The following is a 17,211-nucleotide window of genomic DNA, read 5'->3' on the forward strand; positions in this document are numbered from 1 at the left end:
AGGTTCTGCATCCGCAGATTCAACCAACTGTAAGCATATCTGATCTGTGACTGCTTGAGATCTTGGATGAGAAACTCTTGGACAAGAAGGGCCAACTCTCGGGGACTTGATTATCTGCAGATTTTGATAATTGCAAGGGATGCTGGAGCTCCATCCTATGGATACCAAGGGATCGTGTGTGTGTTGGTGGGGGGGCGATTCTTGAGAGAGAAAGAGAAAGAGAGAGAGAGAGAGAGAGAGAGAGAGAGAGAGAGAGAGAGAGAGAGAGAGAGAGAGAGAGAGAAAGAGAGAGAGAGAGAGAGAGAGAGAGAGAGAGATATTAAAGAACCAGATCATGTGATAGTGGAGGCTAGCCAGTCCAAAATCCACAGAACAGGTTGGCAGGCTGGAAACCCAGAAGACAGTTTTGGTGCAATGTTGTCTGACATTTTCAGAGCATGGGAGCAGAAACCAAACCTAAAAGAGATTTTAGAGGAATCATGTTATACAACTTTCACTGAGACATTTCCTGACACGGCGCTGTAAGGAGTAGCAGGTCCTTTGTTTGTCAATACATGGCAGGGCGTATTATGTTTGTCATTTCCAATGGCAGATGCCAGGCCTCTTTGTGTGTGGAGAAATACGGTGCCATATTTACCTTTGAAAACGGCCTTGTGAACGACTGCAAGGCCTATGACACCTCGTCATTGTATATTGCTGGTAGAAATCTTTCTTCCTCTGGAGAGGACAGTTTTATTATTATTATTAAGGCCTTCAGCTGACTGGATGAGGTCCACCCACATTATGGAGGATAATGTGCTTTACTCAGGCTATTGATCTAAATGTTAAGTGCATCTAAGACGTATATTCACAGGGGCATCTAGAATAAGGTTAGACCAAATATCTGGACCCTGTGGCCTCGCCAAGTTGAGACATAAAGTCAGTTGATATACATTTGTACATATATATATATATACACACACACATGCAATTTTACCAGATAGTGTCTTCACTCACATACTTGGCACCTTGGCAGAGAAGGCTGAAACAGCAGAGATGAGCTGCTTTCCCGTAATCTGACTATGTGGCTGCTTTGAACTTCCTCACAGCATGACTGTGTTGGTTCAGGAGCGTCCTTCCATGGCATCTGCCTGTGGTGAGCTTCTCATGAAAAAGAAAGTTGAAGTGGTCAGTCATCTGAGAGATGTGGCAGAAATTACACTGGGGCCACAGTCAGCCCAGTGTAATTTCTTCCCCGTTCTCGCTTTTCTTTCTTTTTCTGAGACAGAGAGTTGCTTTATTGCCAGGCTGGAGTGCAGTAGTACCATCTTCGCTCACTGCAACCTCCACCTCCCAGGGTTCTAGAGATTCTCCTGCATCAGCCTCTCAAGTAGCTGGGACCACAGGCACGTGCCACTACACCCAGATAATTTTTTCTATTTTTAGTAGAAACAGGTTTCACTGTGTTAGCCATGATGGTTTGATCTCCTGACCTCGTGATCCACCCGCCTTGGCCTCCCAAAGTGCTGAGATTACAGGCGTGAGCCACAGCACCTGGCCCCACTTTCTCTCTTTTTCTTAAACTTTAAATTTTTGTGGGTATATTGTAAGTGTATACATTTATAGGGCACGTGGGATGTTTTGCTACAGGCAAGCAATGTGAAATAAGCACATCGTGGGAATGGGGTATCCATCCCCCCAGACATTTATTAATTCTCTTACAAACAATTTGATAGCACAACAAGATGTCCCACTGTCTTGGTCAACAAGCCAGCTTAGATTCAGGGCCTGGAGGAACAGCTTCACCTATCACTGTGGGAATAACATAAGCACAGTTTGAAGACAATCTATCTTAGCGTTTTCCTGAAAAATGCAAGTAACAATGCCAGTTTATTTCAGGAAAAAAAAAAAAACAAGCAAGATTAATAATTCTACTTTAACAAGCAGAAATAATCTATGTTTCAATAGAATGTGGTACCTGCATTTGGCAGCCCAATTAAACACATCTGACATATATTTTTCCTTTTTGTCTTCTTTGCTGGCTACAGAATCAAGCCATGGAAAAAATTCAGACAGGAAATTCAAAGCTAGTGATATCATGCACTGAAATAGAGAAATAAAGCTCCAATGATCACAGGCCCTTCCGCCAGAACATCCTTATTATTTATGCAGAAGTAGGAACTTTTACTTAAAATGATCTCTGGCCATTTATATCACTAAGTCCAAGCATAAGAACTGGTTCTTGAGTCAAACAAACCATCTCTGGATGGAAGCAGCAGGTGGTGACCAGAATAGGTGACTGCCATTTGCAATGTTGGCTAACATTTTAAGAGAGCATGGGAGCAGAAACCAAACCTAAAAGAGATTTTAGAGGAATCATGTTATACAACTTCCACTGAAACATTTCCTGACACGGCGCTGTAAGGAGTAGCAAGTCCTTTGTTCCTCAGTACATGGCAGGGCGTATTATGTTTGTCATTTCCAATGGCAGATGACAGGCCTCTTTGTGTGTGGAGAAATACGGTGCCATATTTACCTTTCAAAAGGGCCTTGTGAACAGCTGCAAGGCCTATGACACCTCATCATTGTATATTCAAGTTCTATAATTACTGAACATTTTTCTTGTAATAAGGTAGCCTACCAGAGTGGATCGACTCTCTCTCCCACATGCACTCCGTTACTTTTTTTATTTCTCTGATGAATCCTTTCACATTCTTGAAGAGTATAAAATTAGCTAGCTAGGTTCATTTATGAAATCCCTGGGAGATATATTTTTACAATGGAACATGATTTTTAACAATCTCTTTAAGAAAAGGATAGAAATTAAATCCATGTTCCTGTGGGTGCCACCACAGATGTGGTTGAAGCTAAAATCCAGTGAAAGTGAATCATTCTGCCATGATGCATTTCCCAGCCACCTGTACATTCATCATTACATAAACTTCAATCACTTGAAATCACATTTCAAAAAGAAAGGGACCCCAAAGTGTAATTGCTGGAAATGAGCAAACTCGAAATGAAACTTTAGTTTCATTCAAACTCTGGCGTTGATTAGACATGACATCTTGGACTTATCACCTGTCTCAGCTTCTTCTGCCACAAAATGGATAATTTGGATTATCCATTATCCAAATTGGATAATATCTCAGTGGTAGGGACAATGCCTATAAGTCACTTGGGACACATTATTCACTAATTAATATTTTACTATTTGGGATAGAAATTTTTCAATTTTTCCAACTTTTGATGTATTAATGTCTCCAAATGCTTGAAAACACTGTGATATTCCTCAAGCTTATTAATACTTCTTGAAATAATATACAAATGATTAATATGCCAAATACTTTCACTGCCATTTTAATTTTTTTTTACTTCATGTTAGAAGTTGGAAAGTATAAATATACAGTCAGGTAACACAGCTTTCAGTATGAAAATTACACTTGCTCTATACCACCATCTCTGCCATTTTTTTTTTATTGAAATCACTGTCTTTTAGAATGCAGGTTTTTCCCCATTTGTACAAATACACAGTCCTTGTTTCACCTGCAGAGTCTTGCTCTGAGCCCCGGAGGCTGTCCCCTTCCATAGCTGGCTCCTGGTTGGATGGGTGGCAGGAGAAGAGAGAGGATAAGGTCTTTCTCCAGGGCTCTCTCTCTGCTCCCGTCATGCTGCTGAGGCAGGAGCTGTGTCTGTCTCCAGGGACTCCTTTTCTCCTCTATTCCAGCACTGCGTTTAGATCCCACAACTTCCCCATTTTGACTCTTTGTATTTCATATGATTTTATGTGTCATTATTAATTTTCTGTGTATTTGTCAACCATTAAATATGTAAGTAACATTTTTATTTCCAGCCCACATTTTAAAAGTTGGTAGAATTATTTGCCTTGTAAGTGGTAGTTTACTATTCCCTGAATTTAAAAAATTGATGAAATATAAGGTTCTATGAGTCCACAATAATGTGACAGAGCTAAAAAGTAAGAAGTCAGAGAAATAAAAGCAAAAGGGTGAAAAGCTCTTCATTAGAGGAGAATGCTGGTTAAGAACACAGAAAGATTCATTAAACTGGAAATCCACAATGCCAATCCCCCGTCTGTCTTAGTTCATTAGATCTGCTATGACAAAACACCATAAACGAGGTGGCTGGTAAACAATATAAATTTATTCCTTACTGTTCTGGAGGCTGGGACATTGGAGATCAAAGTGTCAGTAGATATGGCATCTGATGAGGCCTCATTTTCTGTCTTTCTGTGTTCTAACGTAGTGTAAGAGATAAATGGGTTCCCTTGGGCTTATTTTATGAGGACACTAGTCCCATTTATAAAGGCTCCACCCTCAAGAATGAATACCCTCCCAAAGGCCTTACTCCTCATGCCATCACCGTGGAGGATAGGATTTTAACATATCAATTTGGGTGGAAGAGCAAAAACATTCAGACCATGTCACCCCCAGATTGATAACTAGATCCACTAAGAACCATCACTGAATGCCAGACTCATTCATACAATGTATTTGTATCACCTCAAAGTATCACACACAATATCACTTATAATTATGAAATAATAAATTTACATTTAAAATAGAGGGATCTGGTAATTAAACGCAAGTGATCAAGTTCAGCAATAGCAATACAACCTGATACTATTTATTTTGTAGGCTGGACACAATGACTCATGCCTGTAATTCCAGCACTTTGGGAGGCCGAGGTGGGTGGATCACCTGAGGTCAGGAGTTCGAGACCAGCCTGGCCAACTTGGTGAAACCCCTTCTCTACTAAAAATACAAAATTTAGCTGGGCGTGGTGGCTGTACACAGCTACTCCAGAAGCTGAGGCAGGAGAATGCTCGAACTTGTGAGGTGGAGGTTACAATGAGCTGAGATTTCACCTCTGCACTCCAGCCTGGGTGACAGAGTTAGGCTCCATCTCAAAAAAACAAAAAACAAAAAGCTTTGTAATGGGAATAATCACTATTACCTGTGAAGTATCTGTGCCAAAAACAACAACAAAAGTTTAACTAAATCTAATAATCACGTGGCAACACTAAGAAAAACATTCTAAAAGCACTGCCTTGGAATATTTTTAAAAATTAGTCATAAAAGACCAAAAAAGATCGCAGGATGCTTCAGATGAAGGATAAAAGAAAGGATGACGATGAAATACTATTTTTAAACATTGATTTGCTTTGCTTTGAAAATTAGCAGATATAGTTATTTTTGAGGAAAAATGAATAAATGTAAATTTATGGATGGAATATTAGACAACATGACTAAATTAATATGTTGTATCTTGGATGTGATAAAGGTATTGTTGTTATGTAAGAAAATGTTCTTATTCTTAGGCAAAACTTTATTTAGGTGTTCAGTGCTTAAATCCTTGCAAGTTCCTTTTTTTAGGTGAATAATTAATATTCCAGCTTTATTTGCAGAGTTTTATTGCTACTATCATCTTTTGAAATGTACATGCATATCTCCATTGCATAGTCCCAGCACACTCCCCAAATCCCCACAAATTAATGATACATATTTTAGAAAAAACAAAACAAAACTCCTGTCCTGAGTTTTTGCTATTACATAATATTTAAAGCTAGTATTATATTAGTCCAACCTGTGGCCCAAGCCTTTTATCAGTTACTTGGGGTGTGGCTTTTTAAGTTTTTTCATCTTTTTAATTTCAATAATTTTGGGGGTACAGGTGGTTTTGGTTTATATGGGTGAGTTCTTTAATGGTGATTTCTGACATTTCAGTGCACCTGTTACCCTAGCAGTGTACACCGTACCCAATATACAGTCTTTTATCCCTCACCTCATTCCCAGCCTTCCCCTCCTGAGTCCCTAAAGTCCACTACACAACTCTTAGCCTTTGCATCCTCGTAGCTTAGCTCCCACTTAGGAGAACGTGCAGTATTTGGTTTTTCATTCCTGAGTTACTTCACTTACAATAATGGTCTCCAGGCCACCAAGTTGCTGCAAAAGACACTATTTTGTATCTTTTTATGGCTGAGCAGTAATCCATGGTGTATATATACCACATTTTCTTTATGCACTCATTGGCTGATGAGCACTTAGGTTGGTTCCGTATCTTTGCATTTGTGAATTGTGCTCCACGTGTCTTTCCCAGGTTCAACAACAACACAAGAGCAGGGTAGAGATGGAGTAATTTGAATATGTTAATCATTCAAAAATTAAATAACATGAAAATCTGAACTTAGCACTAATTATTCTCTTGAACATCAGACCTTAACACACTCATCACATAGAAGTGTATTAAGTTTGGGCCAGGCGCGGCGGCTCATGCCTATAATCCTAGCACTTTGGGAGGCCGAGGCGGGTGGATCACTAGGTCAAGAGAGCGAGACCATCTTGGTCAACATGGTGAAAGCCCATCTCTACGAAAAATACAAAACTTAGCTGGGCATGGTGGCACAACCTATAGTCCCAGCTACTCAGGAGGCTGAGGTAGGAAAATTGCTTGAACCCAGGAGGCAGAGGTTGCGGTGAGCTGAGATCACATCATTGCACTCCAGCCTGGGTAATAAGAGTGAAACTCCGTCTCAAAAAAAAAAAAAAAGAAGTGCATTAAGTTTGTTGTCACACCACAGGGTTTCACTTCTGGCTGTGCCACTTTTGAGCTTTGTGACCTTCAACAAGTTGCCACACCTATAAAAGGATTATAGAACAATCCTTAGACTGGGAATGACAATGGTAGTTTTGAAATAGTAAATAACACTAATGCTAATATATTACTCAACTACATTTGTACACAGTCAGCACTCACTTAATATTAAAGTGTTGCTTACATACTTATCAACTGGGTATCTGGTTTTATTATTAATATTTATATAACAGGTTTATAATAATATACAATATACATTATATATTATATATAAAACATAACAGGTTATATATATGTTATACATATATATATACACAAAACATAACAGAATATATATATATATATATATATATATATATATATATACACACACACACACACATATCTCCAAGCACTTTGTAGAGCATGAGGATACAGTGGCGAGTAAGATGGTATCACAGAGCTTACAGTAAGGTCAGACAACAAAACAAGAAATTATAAGTCGGAGTACAAAGTACCGTATAGCCTAGCAGTAAAGGATAAAGTGAAATTTCACAGCAGAGTCATCAGACTTAATCTGAACGTGTCATGAAAGAAGTCAGTATGAAGAGAATCTGAATGACCAGTGGAAGAGTGAACACTATCTGAGCATGAAAGAAATGTGTGTTCATGGAGAAAAGTACACATGTCTATATTTATGAGAGGACACGTTTTCAAAAATTATAAAATTCAGAAAGCAGGGGGGTATAATATGGTTAAAGAAATGATAACAAATATGTCTGGGCCAGTTTTAACATCTTATGACTAAATTATAATATTCTGCCTCTACAACAGTAAATACGGTAAGTGTAGTAATGTACTATATGATCAAGAAAGTAAAGTGTAAAAATTATAGTAAAAGTAAAGAACATTTCTGCCAGTAAAAGTCAATTAGATCATTATATTAGGCTGGTGCAAAAGTAAATGCTTATTTAAACTGTTAATCTTTACTAGTTATTAACTATTAGATTGGTGCAAAAGTAATTGTACCCTTCTAATAGTTTTCATAAGGCAATGTAGCAACATTGAATTGATGATGGAAAACTGGTATGTTCACAATCTCTTTATCTAACAATTATCTCTCAATTTCTTTGTAATATCAAATCTTAAATTATAGCTTTTATTTCTTCTATACATCCCAAATTTTTTAGGTTAGTGATTTTTTTGATTATCTATTTCCAGAGACTACCTGAAAACCCTCAGTGCATACTTAGGTGTTAAATAAGTGAATGAATGATTCCCTTTTAGTTACTCTCAATAGAAATAATGAAAGAGAGTAATAAGGCTCTATGGTTTATGGCTTAACAAGTCTAAGTATTGAGTGTGATATGAACATTATATATCATCTAAATAGGCCACACATAATTATTAAGTATAAAAAAAGTTTCCATCCTTGTCATACAATTTTGAGATCAAGTCTTTATAATCAGACACCAGTCGTCGCTGCACTATAAGGACAGGCTATGATCCTGTGATGTATGAAATTGACAAAGATGTCTGAGATTTAAACACGCATGCATATAACATAAGGCAAATACTTTCATTCATTTATATTTTTAGGAACAGAGGAGCAAGATGAAAAACCGTATTTCATACCACCTTTGAAGTTTCACGTGATCATGATGTATGCCCTAGAGTTGCTCTGTAGGGACAGAAGCCAGCCTGGGAGCCAGCCAGTGAAGACACATATGTTAAAAGACTCAGAACATAAGGACATTACTGCAAATGGAAGCGGTAAATAAATAAACCCTAAAGTGAAAATTGTATGTGGAGAAGAGATTTATTAATCAACACTTAATAATATAGAGGATAAAACTGTTTATCATCACTAATACAAGCACTTCGACTTCTTAGGGTATCTTCAGTAATTGAGTTCCACAGGTCAGAAATCATTTATAATTCCAGAAGCCACGAGAAAATTTAATTCCTAGAGCATTTAAATTTGCCTAGATTCATGCGTAATTCAACTATTTCAAAATTTACAATATTTAAATCAAAGCACCTACCTGTAAATCCAGTTAATTTCCAATGAGCAGCTTAGAGAATAAATCCATGCAATAATAAAATTAATGTGAAAGTGGTCAGGAGAGCTATAAAAGGTACCTAACTCTCACATTCATTTGCTTATCACCATTCATGATTTACTGTCCTGAACACCCACTTTGTGCTAATCACAGGGCTAGAAAAAAAATAAAATAAAAATTAGAAAAAAATTGCTAACAATTCTTTAGTGCTTACCATGCACCCAGCCTTTAGATATTGTACATGCATTATTTTTTAATCCCCTCGTAAGCACATGAGGAGAGAACTATTGTTATTCTTATTTTATGGGTAAAAAAAATTGAGGCACAGCCCATGGAATGTACATGCCTTAAGTGATGCTGGTGGTGGGCAGGGAAGCTTGGCTTTGCATCTGATGATGGGATCAGAGAGTCTCCACTTTTAAACAGTACCTTATCCTGATCTTCAATGCCAGGCACAGAAAGACAAACATGCTGTGGTCTCACTTCTTTGTGGGATCTAAAAATCAAAACAACTGAACTAATAGACATAGAAAGTAGAAGGATGATTACCAGAGGCTGGGAAGGGTAGCTGGGGGTTTTGGGGGAGGTGAGGATGGTTAATAGGCATAAAAAGTAGAATGAATAAAACCTACTATTTGATAGCACAATAGAATGACTATAGTCTAACCTAATTGTACATTTAAAAATAAGTCAAAGGGTGCAATGGGATTGTTTGTAACTCAAAGGATAAATGTTTGAAGGGATGGACATCCCATTCCCCCTGCTGTGCTTGGTTCGCGTTGCATGCCTATATGAAAACATCTCCTGCACCCCATAAATATGGATACCCACTATGCATCCACAAAAATTAAAATAAGTAAATAAAATTTTTAAAGTATGTTAATGAGCAATTATGACACCAATTGTTATGATGGAACTAAACACAGAGGGAAGAGTAAACATCATAAATACAAGTTAGTTTATTTAACATGAATAAAAGAATCAGGAAAGCATTGCCAGAGAAGAATGAACTCATCCAGCTTCCTGTAAAGATATTAGACCATTTTTAGCCTAATCATAAAATGAGAGTCAAGCCAGGAAAGAGGCATTTCAGCCTGATGAGAGAATGTGTGGGAAGGCTTAAAAGTTAGGATGGATTTGGCAGGTTCAAGTAAAAACAGCAGCTCCACTGACTGCGAGCCAGTCGAAGGAGAGGAATGCCTTCTGAGCAGGTTAGGCTAGGCTGGGCTGGACACAGGCAGAGGGGCCTGGCCACAGATGGCCGGGGGAAGGCTCATTTCATCTTCGGTGCTGCCGGGTTCAAGTAAAAGAGACAGGATGCCGCACTTGGATTTTAGGTAGAAAAACATACTGTGCATCAGAATGAATAAGAGAGGCAACAATAAAGACAGAAAAATTAATAAACGGTGACAGAAATCCAAGTGTAAGATAGTGACAGGGGAAAGGGAAGTGAAAGCACAAACAAACGTTGGGTATTGGAGACGTAAATTTGTTAGATCTTGGGGCCAATATGAGGCTACAGGAAAGAGAGAGAGGGAAAGAATTCAGATTTCTGGCGTGGGAAGGGTATGCACAGGGTTTTTGTCAAGCACGTTTAGGATTCAGAAAGAAGAAGAGATGGTTGGGAAGTGTGGGGGGGAAGCAGGGGCGTCAATTGCTTTGCAATTATTCTGCCCTGAGAAACCTGGATGAATATATCCAGGAACTGTGTCTTATTCTGGCTAGAATGTGTGTAAAATGCCAAAGCAGTGGTTAAACAAAAGCAGTCAAATATCAAGTGATTAAAGTCATTTCAATCAGTTAAAGTAAAAAATAATGAGTCTGTGTTAAATAATTGCCACTATACCGGTGTCATGGACTTCATATGGTGATTAACTGTTAAGCATTTTGACCCATTGTGATTGTGTCCCAGGTCTCAGAATTTCCTATGTCTTTACAAAATAATTTTGGACCAGATTAAAAGGCTATTAAGTATTTTCATATTTGTATTGGAGTAAAAGACACAAGCAGATAAAAACTAATTTTTGTTTTGAGAATTTTTAAATAAAATAAATGTGTTGGGTTTTATAAGCTACAGTATTTAACATTATATGGAGTTAAAGCTTTTATAAAGCCTGTTCACATTTTCTCAGTTAATGCTTAAAATAATCTTTCGAGGCTAGTATATAGCCAGATTATAAGTGAGAAAAGTGACTTTCTAAGAATTTATCTTATATATTTTTTCTGTCTAAAATTAATTAGCTAATATGCAGTGAGTCAGGCCATTACTTTAATCTAAATATTTAGATCATAAATTCTGTTCTCTTTCTCTACCTAAGTGAACCCTTTAAAGTATTGAAGTATTTTATTTGATAGTAGGACTTCTGATTCAAAATATTGTCTTCTGGAAACTCTAGAAAAATTATGGCAAGGAACTAAAATGGGAAATAAATCTATGATAGCAAAAAAATTTAGAAATACACCCCATGGAGGAGAGAGATACTAACGCATTTATGGAAGACAAAATTACATAGAAATTTGGAATTAAAGGTGTGTAGTAACGACAACACGGTAGAATTCATCAGCAATGGTGATGTCTGCCTATCTTCATGGTGCGACCCCAGGGCCACATTCGGATTTTCTAAGGCTCCAGCATGAGAGAAATAGTGAAGTATGGCTGAAACAGGGGGCCTAAGTGAAAGTCCACCCACAAAAACCGTCTTTACCCTCTGTGTATCATCCCAAAGCATTCAGGGTGAACACTGGGACAAAATGAAGAAGCCACATTTGGAGCTGCCGATCATGATTGAAATATTCTCAATCTTGAAAATGTAAAAACAAATCCATTGTTGGCTATACATGGACAGTCGGAAATGATCGATAGTTGTAACAAGTGAGGCATAAACACCTTTTTTTCTCTTCAGGGGAAAACCAAGAGGTACTTTCAAATGTTAATTTTGCCAATAAATAGAAGGTTAAGTAAAAGCTTAAGCTAAAAGGTAAGCAATAGAACTAACGGTGACATAATTGGTCAAAGTTAGAAGGACGAGATAAAGTCGAGGGTGATAACGTAAAAAAGAAAAAAATTATTTTTCAAAATTGGAAAGGGAGAGGTACTGTTAAGAATAATTGCACTAAAAAATTGATGCATGCTCGTATCGTTCACAGTTATTGTAAGCAGCAACCAGGATAATTAAGAAAGAGGAAAGTGAAAAAGTGTAACTTCTGTGAATGAAAATGGAGTGAGCACAAGTGAACAAGAGACCATCGCTTTTTACATAAATACATATTTTATGTCATAATATCCCATCACGTTCAAATGTTTTTTCATATGCATAATATATTTTGATAAAAACAAGGACATTGATTACTTCATAAAACATATTGTCCTCTCTATATTCTTCTTCATTTTTGTCTTATGATAATATCTATTGTTTTCTATCTTTGAAAGTTAAACATTTTATCCAAAGCTCAATGCAGTTTAAAAATTTTTAAGAGTTTTAACCTATTGAGTCAGAACACAAAACCAGCGGTTTAGATTTATTTTCATGTTTAATGATCTTCGTATATCCAACTAATCCTTGACCTCATCGCATTGCATAATATGCTTTGTGTTGCCTTTCTTATATACTTTTACTGGCAAATGCAGAAGAAGCCAAGGTAATTAAAATAAACAGAAAGAAGCAAACAAAAGCAGCAGCTGAGACCAAGGTACCTGCAGGGGTTGGGAGGATCCCTTGCCAAGAGTGACCTGGGCCAGCGCCAGCACTCAGACCTCAAATACCAGCAGGTCTGCATGCAAAAATATGAACCATCAGAAAAATGGCCTAAGCCAATGAGTTTAGAAGTATGATTTTTTTAGAACTTGTTTAATTCCTCATTTTTTTAATTAATTGGAATAGTTACTTTGGAAATGAGAGAAAATCCCAAAGTACAAATTTATGCTTATTTAGTAAACAGTCATTTAATATCTACTATGTGTAAGCAGTCCTTCAGGTACTTAGACTATCTCAGTGAACAAAGCAGGTAAAGACCCTGTCTCAGTAACAGATTAGAAAGAACCATGACTGTCTTCAGATTATTTGAACATGGAGTCAAACTGTTGAAGTTAAATTGTCGTATCTTTATTGGATTTATCAGAAACAAACACTCACAATTACGAACAACACAGCTATTACATACAACAAAGAATTAGTATTGCTTAAAAACCACAAACCACAATTGATAATGATACAACTCTCAGAAGATTGGAAATGGAATCATCATTTAATGTTAATGAGTCAGAACAGCTGCTACCTATTAATGAGTTTAAGAATAAAATAAGCAGCAATACTGACATCTATCAATATAGTAAACCGTTCATTCCCCTAGTTATGAAGTAATACATAGTAAACCAGCAATTAAATGGCCAAATTTATGAATTTGTGGTTTGGAATTTATTCAACCATCTCAGCTGTGCTATGTTAAACTTATGCCAGGCATGAATTCAACACTTGACCAGTATTACCACATTAGTTCTCATAACATTCTGAGGATGCAGTACTTACATTCCCACTTCTCAGATGAGACAATTGAGATACAGAGTTTGAAAAACTTAAAGGAAACACTCTATAGTGTTTTGTTGTTGTTTTCTGAGGCAAAGTTTCACTGTTGTTCCCCAGGCTGGAGTGCAATGGCACTATCTTAGCTCACTGCAACCTCCACCTCCTGGGTTCAAGTGATTATCCTATCTCAGTCTCCGATTAGCTTGGCTTATAGGCGCCTGTCCCCATGCCTGGCTAATTTTTGCATTTTTAGTACAGATGGATTTCACCATGTTGACTAGACTGGTATCAAACTTCTAATCTCAGGTGATTCATCTGCCTTGGCCTCCCCAAATGCTGGATTTATAGGTGTGATTCACCGCGCCCGGCCACTTTAGGGTATTTTTAACCACAACACTATACTTGGAGGAAAAGTGGCCTCTGACAAGTTGCTTTCAGGAGCAAAAATTGCTACAACTTCTAAAAAGGAATGGAACAGTATATATTAACATTTATAATGCACACATCTTTTGAACTAGAAATATTACTATTTTGGGTAATTTCTTTCTACTGAAGTAATAGACCAAATATGAGGAATTTTATTCAACCTTACATGTAGTGGCAAAATATATATATATATAAATTACACACACACACACACACACATACACACACACACACACACAAAACCCACCAGAGAAATCCCACCTCAGAAATAGGCAGACTGATTGAGAACAGGTAAAGTTTGAATAAATTATAACATATCCATTCAAAAAGACCTATGTGTCTATTAAAGTAAAGCATATTTGATATAAATGTGTATTCCAAGAGGTCATTAATAGTACATGATCAATCCCCCACAAAAAAACGCAAACAACATGCCAAAAAGTGATATTGAACATAATCTATTTTTACAGAAAACAAAACACTCTCTGAGCATGTATATTTGTATTTTATGCATGATCATGAGTAAAATCATGTGACAATGCATTCTTCACTCTTAACATTGATGACTTGAAGGTCTGAGACTAAAGAAAAGGATATTAATCGATAACAATATTAGCTAACGTGCGTTTAGTAGTTACCATGTGCTGGACACTGCTTTAAGAGACCAGGATAAATAAGAAAGATGAGGACAATGATCAGTGAATCAGAGAAAAACAACAGAAAACACAGAAAAGAATAACAAAGGCAAAAGGAGCACCTTTGAGAAAGACAATGAAACGGAATCATCTGTGCCAAGACTAACTAGAAAAAGACAAGTCGCACATAAGTATGATACAGAATAGATTTAGATGAATTCAGACACAATGGCAATTAATAAAATCATCAGAATATTTTATAATAATTCATACACCGATAAATATTAGTAATTTCAAAAATTTATAGAATAGAATATATTTATAAATATGTTTGGAGAGACTAACAATCGAAAGATAGTAAGAGAACTTCCTCAAAATAACTCAATTCTGGGTAATTTTACAAGTATGATCTATCAAACTTCTAGGAGACAGGCAATATCTATCTTTTGTAAGTTGTTCCAGAAAAATAATCTGAGATATTTGCCCAGTGAATTTTAGAAAGATAATAGATACTTAATTTCAAAATCGGAAGAATTTTAACATCAGAAGGTCTATTTATATAACTGACATTATTAGTGGTTAAAGAAAAAATTATATATTTATCTTCAACAGTTTCAAATCCCTCATTTGGTGATATTCAGCTCCTACTGCAATCACAGAGAAACGTTCAGATACATTGAAAATTTAGGGAAATCACTCCATTTGATAAAAGCTACCTATAAAAAATACTTCAGAGAAAACATTATATCTTATGTTTTATTCATTATGATCAGGAATGGTATTGATATCTGGTATTGCTAGACACAGTGCTGGAGTCCCAGACTACACAATAAAACCACTGTGCATGATAAGTGATAGAGGGGGTGTTAAATATGGAAGGGAAGTGGGGAAACAGGTCATGAAATTGACTAATTACACTGAACTCAGCATTCACAACGGGACATTCCGTTTCAGCTCATAGCCCCTATTATCACGTGTATGTTAACTATTCCTGTCTCTAGCTTTCTTTTTTACGTTTCTACCCAAATGCCTAGTGGCAAAGACGCTCCAGAGCCTCCTTTCCTCAACCCAACTCTCTTCCAAATTTCCTCTGTAAGTCAATTCCAGTTTTTCCCTGTAACTTACAAGGAAAATCCAGAATTCATTTTTAAATTATTCCTTTTCTTACAGGTCTGCATTTAATCAAGTGACCAGTTTATACTGGCAAACTCTCTCCTTTCTACTCCCAATGTCATTACTCTAACTTAGATAATTATAGAGTAGGGTATATGTGACACGATGGCAACAGCAGTTTAATTGTTAGAAGTTAAATAGAAAAGAATGAAGTTCACCAAATTAGTAGCAAATTTTGTTAGGATTAAAACATGAATTAGTGTAAGTAGAGAAAAGCAGTGTCAGAACGGACTCTTCCCTCCAGGTGATAACTTAGGAAATCTGAACTTGAGTCTTTTCAGAGCAATAGGCACCATATTAGTGTTGCACACAAATCTATTTCACAGTTCATTATTGTGTTAATACAAACAGCAAGTGTATGAATGAATATAAAATGGGGCATTTTTAATTTATCTATGTATAGTTAATGATTTTAGTATTGAATAGTGGGATGAAGGATTACTTTAAGACACAACAAAATAATGGCTCAATTGTTTAAAATGAGTTTATTATTTAACAGAAACTATAAAAAAGGATAACCCAAATGATTATACTTTCAGCCGCAAACCAAAAGAATCAAGTTAACCCATTGCCCAATAAATGCCTCACTTGGGCCATTTTTTAATAATGGCAATTATCTGAAGTGCATATTTACATGTGTTTGCACATGGGGTTCCCTCTTTTGAGCCATTTTCTTTTTCTGCTCTTTATTACAATGAAATCTTACTCAGCTAAGGTAATTTCTCTCTGAAAATATCTGGTTTAGATCACTTTATAGTCTCAGGAATCAATCGATACATACACAATATACATAATACATAAGGCAGTGATACAGAATATGAAGAAAAATAAAACGCAGGTGGAGATATAAATTTCTGGGTTGTGGGTGGGGGAAGGCATTCAACTTTGAGTAAGATGTCACTTCACATCTGTCAGAATGGTTACTATCATAAAAGCAAAAAATGAGTGTTGGTGAGGATGAGGAGAAAAGGGGACACTTGTTCGCTGTTGATGTAAAATGATGCAGACACTATAGAAAACAGTTTGGAGATTTCTCAAAAACTTAAAAATAGAGCTATCATAAGAACCAGCTATTTTAACCTTGGATATGGTTCCAAAGGAATTAAAATCAGGATTTTGAAGAGATCTAAACTTCAATGCTCATGGAGACATTATTCACAAGAGACAAGATATAGAAATAATTTAAATAGCCATCAATGAAAATATTGATAAGGCAAATGTAGTATTTACAGTGTGGAATATTCTTTACCTTTAAAAAGGTAGAAATCTTACCATTCGCAACAACGTTGATAAACCTGGAGGATGACGGAAATAAGCCAGACACTGGTAAATACTGAATCATACTACATAGATGGGGAATCTAAAATAGTCAAACTCATAGAATGTGGAAGTAGAACAGTGATTGCCAGGGACTGGGTGAAGGGGAAAATGGAGAGATATTTGTCAAAAAATGCAAAGTTCTAAGGATGGATAAATCCTGGGGATCCACTGTACAGCATGGTGCCTATAGTTAGAAATACTGTATGGTACAATTAACAAAAGTGCTACAAAGTTCTTGTGCTAACTATTCTTATCACCAAGTAATAATAAATAGTAAGTAAAGAGGGAGGGAAGAAACTTTTGGAGGTGATAGATGTATTTACGACATTGATTTTCATGATTGTTTTATGGTTATATACTTACCTCTAAACTCATCAAGTTGTACACATTAAGTATGTGCACATTAAATATGTACAGCTTTCTGTATGTCAGTGGAGCTCAGTAATGTGTTTCTTTTGTAAATCAATAGATAAGGCAGTCTGGCAAGACTTCATAAAGAAGGTG

Source organism: Callithrix jacchus, chromosome 13 (genome assembly GCF_049354715.1).
Source record: "Callithrix jacchus isolate 240 chromosome 13, calJac240_pri, whole genome shotgun sequence".
Taxonomy (NCBI): Eukaryota; Metazoa; Chordata; class Mammalia; order Primates; family Cebidae; genus Callithrix; species Callithrix jacchus.